The sequence below is a fragment of the Gekko japonicus genome, unplaced genomic scaffold (genome assembly GCF_001447785.1).
Source record: "Gekko japonicus isolate JY-2015 unplaced genomic scaffold, Gekko_japonicus_V1.1 scaffold1612, whole genome shotgun sequence".
Classification (NCBI taxonomy): Eukaryota; Metazoa; Chordata; class Lepidosauria; order Squamata; family Gekkonidae; genus Gekko; species Gekko japonicus.
This window is the reverse complement of record NW_015168097.1, coordinates 250,394-258,977: the sequence shown is the minus strand read 5'-3', so window position 1 is coordinate 258,977 and position 8,584 is coordinate 250,394.

Here is an 8,584-nt window from a genome sequence, read left to right as displayed (position 1 = left end):
ACCGGGGGGGGGGAACGGACCGCGGGGCCCGCCGCGCACTGGCAGGCAGGTAGCTGCATACCCTTGGGGGGGGGGGTGCGCTCATGAGTCAGCAGGGAAGGCGCATCTCGCCGGGCGGAGGGGGCCAACTTCAGTCCCGGATAGGCGGGTGTTGGAGGAAGACCTTCTCTGCCTGCGGTCTTGGAGAGTCCGGGCCAGCTCAGGTGGTAGTTGGACAGTGCTGAGCCAGGTTCGGGAAGGGTCTGACTCATATGGGCTGGGAGGAGAGCATTTATTGACACACAGATTTATAAGCCTCTACCGTGGCCCCGCTCCCGCCGACTGTCTTTTCTTGTTGCTTTTCTGGATGCTGCAAATGCCTCCGCAACAGAGCATCCCCTGAGCAGTTTTCCTGACTCTCCCCTGCCCCCTGTGGTGCCCGTTTCGCGCCACTGCCTGGCCACTACCTTTTCCAGTCTTCTTCACAGGTAATTGCTAGATCAACATCTGTTGGCACAATCTACCAGCTCCTCAGAATTCCTAGCGTTCAATTTCTTTTTAAAGCCTCTACCTTTTTTGATCCAGGGGCATACCTTTCCCCTTATAGCTGCGCAATGAAAAGGGCTATACACAATTTTAAAAGGACATGTTAAAAACAACCGTGCCTGGAATTTGGGGAAGCTATCAGATCAGGGGTCCACAACCACAGTGCCTGCTGACACCTTTCCTGATGCCCACCAAGGTTGCAGTCACACGCGCCAGTTGAAGTGGAGGGGAAGCGGGGCTATTCCCTGCAGGGGAATTTGACCCGCGGTTGCGAGATCATACAGCCCTTTGTAGCTGTGGGCGCAGCCCATCACTGTGATCAGACGCAACCGCGGGTGAGTCATGGGTTTGGGGGGGGGTTGCCGTTGGTTTCCCATGTACATAAACAAGGAATCGCACCTCTGCACCGAGGGGCCCCCCCCCATCGGAAGCGTGCTTGCGCGATCAGACCGGGGAAAGTCCGTCCGTGGCCCGTCCGAATCCATGTACTACCGGATTTTCTCCGGTGTCTTTTTGCTCTGCTTCTGTGGCGGAGCAGCATGGGGCGCTGGCGGCTGCGGGGCGCTTCCCAGATGTTGTCTGATTGCGCCCTTTAGATCTGCCGGGCGTTCGCCCCTGTGTCGGATCTTCTGGTGCGCGGGGGGGGGGGATTAGAAAGTGGGTGGAGCCCGGTGGGTCTTTTTGCCCAGCTGGTCTTCCGATTGGCCGTTGGGAGTTCTGATGGGCTTGTGCAGATTTTTTTAGAAAGTTGGTTGAGCAGCTGTTGCTGCCGCAGTACAGGGATCTTCCCTGCATTACTGTGTGGGCATGCAAGCAAGCGTTTTTAAACAATATGTTTGTTTTAGAAACCGTCCTGTCTGACAGAGCTCTCGCCTGAAATGTGGAAGAGTTACTATTATTGGAGTTATGCGTAACCTCACTCCGTGACGTTTTGTGGTCGGCTCCGCTTCCGGAGGCGTCCGTTTTATAGTTGTGCCCACCCCACCACCCAATGGACAGTTGGTGGGGCAACATCATGGTAACACTCCGAAATAACCTGTTCTGTGTCCTAGGCTTCTCGTGTCCTGGCCCCGCTGATGGACCTCCTGGTGGCACCTGATATTTTTGGCCACTGTGTGACACAGAGTGTTGGACTGGATGGGCCATTGGCCTGATCCAGCGTTGGCTTCTCTTATGGTGTAGTGGTTGAGTGCGCGGAGTCTAATCTGGGAGAACCGGGTTTGATTCCCCACTCCTCCACTTGCAGCTGCTGGATGACCTTGGGCAAGCCATAGTTCTGTCAGAGCTGTCCTTGAAAGGGCAGTTTCTGTCAGAGCTCTCATCCCCACCTACCTCACAGGGTGTCTGTTGTGGGGAGGGGAAGGGGAAGGAGTTTGTAAGCCGCTCTAAGACTCTGAGTGAAGGGCAGGGCATAAATCCAAACTCCTCCTCCTCCTCCTCCTCCTCCTCTTCTTCTGTTCTGATTTGGATTCCAAACCAGTCCAAAACATCCGTGTGGAAGCACCCTAGAAACCCCCAGATGCTTAGGATGGGGACAGTGGCTCAGTGGTAGAGCACCTGCTTTTCATCTCTGAAGAAGTGAGCAGTGACTCGCGAAAGCTCATATCCTGCCACATATTTTGTCAGTCTTTAAGGTGCTCCTGGACTCTGGCTCTTTTCTACTGCTACAGACAGACTCAGCACAGCCACCCATCTTGCTTTTTATACAGAAAGGTTCTGGTTCAATCCCGGCATTTCCAGTGAAAGGATCGCCCCATCTTGACTGCTGTTAAGTTAGAGGAGGCCATCTTGGACTAGGTAGACCAGCAGTATGAGGTATATTCGTTGTGCTTTCCCTCCGCTCATTTTTGGCGGGGGAGCACCGAAGAATAGATTCTTTTGAACTATGGTGCTGGAGAAGACTCTTGAGAGTCCCTTGGACTGCAAGAGGATCAAATCGGTCAATCCTAAAGGAAGTCAACCCTGACTGTTCCCTGGAAGGCCAGATAATGAAACTGAAGCTCAAATACTTTGGCCACCCAATGAGAAGGGAGCACTCACTGGAGAAGACCCTGATGCTGGGAAAGATTGAAGGTCAAAGAAGACGGGGACGGCAAAGGATGAGATGGTTAGACAGTGTCATAGATGCAACGAACATGAAACTGAGCCAACTTCAGAGGACGGTGGAAGACAGGAAGGCCTGGTGGGATCTGGTCCATGGGGTCGCGAAGCGTCGGACTCGCCTGTGCGACTGAACAACAACAACAAACTTGAGTCCAAGAAGTTTGTTGTTTTGCCCTTTTCTGTAGGACAGTGATCTAAGTGACAAACAGATCATCCATGTTCATCCCAAGGTAGTTTGGTCCAACCGTATGGGCTTCCTTTATTTTCCTTTAATCCACCTAACCTCCATGAAGCTCCGAGTGGCATACATGGTCCCCCTCTCCTCCATTTTATCCTCACGACAACCCTGTAAAGAAGGACAGATTGAAGGAAAGTGACTGGCCAGGCTCATGGTCACCCAGAGAACTCCATGGCTGAGTAGGAATTCGAACCCATATCTCTCAGGTCCTGTCGGCTGCAGGCAAGGAACGGCTTTGGCCATGCACATGCATGTGATTGTGTGTTTCAATGCTTGTGAAAACCACAAGGGTGGTCCCAGCTGCTCCCAGTGTGATGCGCAGGATGTTTTCCCTTGACTTTGAAAACCTGAGGCAGAAGTTGGGCAGGGTCCGTGGCTCGATGACAGATCATCTGCTTGGCATGCAGAAGTTCCCACGTTCAATCTCCGGCATCTCCAATTGAACAGATCAGGTAGGAGGTGATGTGAAGGATTACCCAGCAAAGCCTATACCTCTATGTGCAAATAGTAATGAACAGGACTTTTTTTTAAAAAAAAAAGAGGTGCCGGAACCCCCGAGAGGAAAATGAAGTTTTCAATCTGTACACTGATAAACTCATGAACTTTAAAACATTTTAAAAAGAATTTTGTCGAAGAAGTTCCAGAACTCCATTCCGGCACGTTCCTCCAGGAAAAAAGTCCTGGACTGATGGGGGCAATGCTCCCTCTAAGCTGTGAAGTCTTGTGAGCAAATATTCTACTTTGTGGGCTACTGGCATGAAAGTTGTGAGCGAGCGATTTGGCTGCTGCATCAATCAGTTTGCTCTGGAGCCCTCCTTCCTGAGCTAAGACAAAAATGTGTGAGCCGGAGGCTAAAAAACTGACCTAGCTCACACTAGGAGCTGCAGTGGCTCAAGGGGTTAAGACGCTGAACTGCAGGCTGTGGAAGGTCAGTAGTTCAGCAGTTCGAGACCCGAGTCTGCCGCAAGACGGAGTGAGCTCCCATCTCTAGTTCTAGCTCCTGCCAACCTAGCAGTTCGAAAGCAAGAAATTGCAAGTAGATAAATAGGGACCACTTCAGTGGGAAGGTAACAGCGTTCTGTGCGCCTTGGTGTTTAGTCATGCCAGCCACATGACCACGGAAACGTCTTCGGACAGCGCTGGCTCTTCGGCTTTGAAACGGAGATGAGCACCGCAACCCTAGAGTCGGATTCGACTGGCTTTTCGAGCAAGGGAACCTTTACCTAGCTCACACTAACTCAGCTGAGCGGGAACACTGGATGGGTGTGTGTTAATTATTGCTGTTTGGTTATTCTAAAGAGCTCTCTGACAAACCTGCTACAGCCTAGGTAATGTGGATTTAGCTTAGCTACTTCAACTGTATTGCTTTTCCTTTGGACGTACACAGTATGTCCATATAGTGGTGGAGAGATTTAATTATTGCTACTCAGCCAGTCCCAAAAGTATTGCTTAACCAGTCAGATTGTGACAAGGTTTTCTCGTGATCAAAGCGAAATAACGTAAAGTCTAGCACGGTGATGGTCACTCAGTGGCTCGGGAGCCGCATGGAAGATTTTTGACACGCCGCCTCCCTGGGTGCGGGTCTCAAGGATGGAAGTTCATTGTGGCTCCATCGGTGGACGGTATTGGCGACCGTGGCATGTTAAACATTTAAAAGTGTATCGTGAGACACTGCACAATTGTTGCTGGCGTTTTTTTTTTTTTAATAGTTGATGGCCTTGGTTAGCTTTGCAGTCGGTGTCTGCACAATTGTAGCACACCTTTAACCATGAGAAGAGTCTAGATATATTAAAGTGCAAATTGCAAATTGGTTCTGCATGAATGAGAGAAACCCTTGCCCACTATCATCTAGCTAGCGAATCTAGTTAAATATTCCACGCAACTGTTGTTATGCTCGCTGAACTTGCTATCTTGTTAATATGTAATAACACTGGTTTTTTAATTATTAAGACAACTCTATTGGTAATCATATATGACACTTTGAATGTAATGTTACTAAAATCTGTTTATTGTAAAAAAACCAATGAAAAGAATCTAAAGGAACCATGAGAAGAGCCTACCTCTGTTTCCTGGAAGTGGACAGTCCTGTCAAGTCACAGCTCACTTGCGGCGACCCCAGGAACATCTAGAGGTGGTTTGCCATTGCCTGCCTCTGCATTACGACCCTGGTATTCCGTGAAGGTCTCCCATCCAAATTCTAGCCAGGGCCGACCCTGCTTAGCTTCTGAGATCTGACCAGATCGGGCTAGCCTGGGCCGTCCATCTTTCCTGGGGAAGGGGGGGGGGAAGGTAAATATCAGAGGCAAGCAATCACTTGATGGTTTCAGTTCTCTTCTCATCACCATTTCTGTACATTTGTTTGTGTTGCACGTGCAGCCTTTATAGTGGATTTCCATCATAGAATCGATATGGACACCTTTGGCCCACATATCTAATGCTAGCAGAAAAGGTAAAGGTAAAGGTTCCCTTGCTCGAAAGCCAGTCGAATCCGACTCTAGGGTTGCGGTGCCCATCTCCGCTTCAAAGCCGAAGAGCCAGCGCTGTCCGAAGACGTTTCCGTGGTCATGTGGCCGGCATGACTAAACACCAAGGCGCACGGACGTGCAAATATTAACATGCAAATAGCGTTGAAATGTGCGTGCTTTAATTGTATGTGAGGAAACGACAAATGGTACATAAGGAAAGAAACACATCTGCGTGAAAGGAGAAGACAGAATTGAAATGGGGATTCTTGGCACGGCTGCGAAAATTGAAATCTACTCCCAGTGTTTTCTTCTAAGTCATCAGCAACGTTCCCTCTAAGCTGTGGAGTCTTGTGAGCAAAAATTTATTTTTTTTTATTTTTTTTTATTTACATTCGGCATTCCGGCGAGCGGCGACCATCAGCGGGCTGCAGATGGACCCACCGTTGATGCGCACTGCTCCTGGACTGCGGCGTTCCCGGCTACTCGCCCCTTCGGGCTCCAGCCGCGCTGCGTCGCTCCGCAGTTGCGTCATCCGGTCCCGCCTCGATCCGATGTCATCGTCGCTCCTACGGTCCGCCAGATGCCGCCATTGTTCTTCCTCGCCGCCGCCGCTTCTCTTACTGCCATCGTCGCCATCAACCCTGCTGGCACGGAACCAGGAGGAGGGTGCCCCCCGCCTCTAAGGCAGGTACCCATTTCTCTACTTGCAATTACTTTCGAGCCGCTGGGTTGGCGGGAGCTGGGACTGGGGCCGGTAGCTCACTCCGGCCGCGGTGGGGATTCGAACAGCCATTATGGCTGTTCGCTATAGATGTTACTGCAGGTGCTGTTACTCCCTGCGCCACCTACTTTGAGCGACTGGCATTAAGGTTGTGAGCAAGCAATTTGGTTACTGCATAAATTAGTTTGCACTGGAGCCCTCCTTCTTGAGCTAGGACAAAAATGTGTGAGCCGGAGGCTAAAAAACTGTGAGCTAGCTCACACTAACTCAGCTTAGAGGGAACACTGGTCATCAGTGTGGGTCAGCCCATCCTAAAATGGCCTGATGGGTTTCTTTCTGGGTTCGGTATAAATTCATCTATTGCAAAGTTTTGTCTTCTGGGTAGCTGTTGAAGACATGGATAAAGGACCGTCTCTCTTGGTCAGAGCCAGTGTTCCCTCTAAGCTGAGTCAGCCTGAGCTAGCTCACTCTTTTTTTGAGCCTCCGGCTCACACATTTTTGTCTTCGCTCGGGAAGGAGGGCTCACAAAGTGGAATTTTTGCTCACAAGACTCCACAGCTTAGAGGAAGCATTGGTCAGAGCCTTTGTGCCAGCTCCCTCTTCCTAGGGCTTTCTTTTGCCCAGTTCGTAGAATTCATTAGATGTGCCACTGCTTGAGCTGAGTTCCTTCTCGCCTTTGGCGCCCGTTCTTTGGAACACCTTCCCAGAGACTAGCAAGGCCAGCCTCCAGGTGGGACCTGGGGTTCCCCTGGAATTACAGCCCATCTCCAGACTACAGAGATCAGTTCCCTGGGAGAAAATGGATGTTTTGGAGGACGGACTCTATGACGCTGTATTCCACTGAAGTCCCTGTCCTCCCCAAATTTCCAGGAGTTTGGAAGTCACCTTGAGACTCCACTTGGTAGGGAGAGAAGTGGGTTAAAATGTTTCAAATAACTGTTATCAATACTCAAGAGCCCTGCAAGGGAAGGGGTGGGGGGAAGGCAAAGTGTCCTTGGTCTTTTCTTCATTCCTTTTTATAAATCAGAGCGGAGCTCGCCGTCTGCAAACATCAGCTTGGAAACAGGAGAGTTTCTCTCCCCCCCCAGCCCTTTGCTTTCCTGCAGCATTTTTTCCTTATTCTCTCTGCAATAAATGAGGCACCCCTTGGGCCAAATCAAAACCCCATATGCTTTGCATTATCATCCTCTCCAGCTGGATCCCAAGCCAAAAGTTCTCTCCAGACTCAGTGGCGAAATTAGGAACAGTCGCGTCCCACGACCAACGCTAGCCGTTTGAAAGCTGTTTGTTTGTTTGTCTGGTTTTTTGAGTTGTGTTTAGTATCAACAGTTCCTCTTATTTTTTTAGAAAGACTCAAACACTTTCTAGGTTTGCTGGGGGAGGGGAGAATTGTGGTCTTCAGTTTGCACCAGGCCTGTAACTGGATAAGGATGTGGGACTGAGGGTGTAGGGGGAAGAGTTAAAGTTGGTTGCGAGGGTAATGGGAGGCCATCAGCAGGGCCTGTGGAGTTGCTGAAGAGTAACAGGAAGTCGTAGGAAAGGGGCGGGAGGAGGAAAGGATGAATAGCTGGAAATCCAGAGGAAATCCAGATCTCTGCTGGGGACTTGTTGTGAGTTAGCCAGAATTTAGTAGCTGAGGCCTCAATGTCTTCAGAAAATCATTCCCCCAAGATGGATTCTGTCTTTCTCTCCAGTACCCTGTGGAACTCACTGCTATGCAGGGCTATTCTTGGGCAGGAACGCACAGGAACGGAGTTCCGGCTGGCTCCCGAGTTGGCCACGCCCAGCAGGAACTCATTAGCATAATAGGCCACACCCAACTGCAGGAACTCATTAGGATTGGCTACATTAGGGGTGTGTAGCCTAACATGCAAAGGAGTTCCTGCTACAAAAAAAGCCCTGGTTTTGACCACAAACAAGGTAAACAGAATAACAAGCAAAAGGTGGGTGTGGCTGGATGACCACACTTCTGGTAACATGGGGGTGCGGCCGAATGTGCTAATGAGCTGTGCTGTCAGGGGTGTGGCTTAATAGGCTAATGGGTTCCTGCTGTTGGGTGTGGCCTATTATGCTAATGAGTTCCTGCTGGGCTTTTTCTACAAAAAGAGCCCTGCTGCTATGGGATATAGCAGTGGACAGTCGCTTAAGTAGCTTTAAAGGGAGATTTAGGTCGCAATCACATGCACAATTAGCTGCGCCATAGGCGCAAATACCAGGAGGATTAAAAGGGAGCGATCAGACGCAAACATCTGGGAAGCGCCCCGCACCCATCGGCAACCCATTTTGCTCCACCGCAGAAGCGGAGTAAAAAGACACCAGGGAAAGTCCGGTAGGCAAATGGGTTTGCTACAAGCCAGGAACAGACTTTCCCCTGTGTGATCGCGCCAGCGCGCTCTCATGGCGTTGGGATGGTCTGATCGGGCCATCCCGACTTCATGCCGCTGTTTTTCCCCCCGTTTCGGTATGCACATCATCACACACTGCATAGGGAGCGCTCAGTGCGGAGATGCGAATCATTGATCCCCCGTTGAA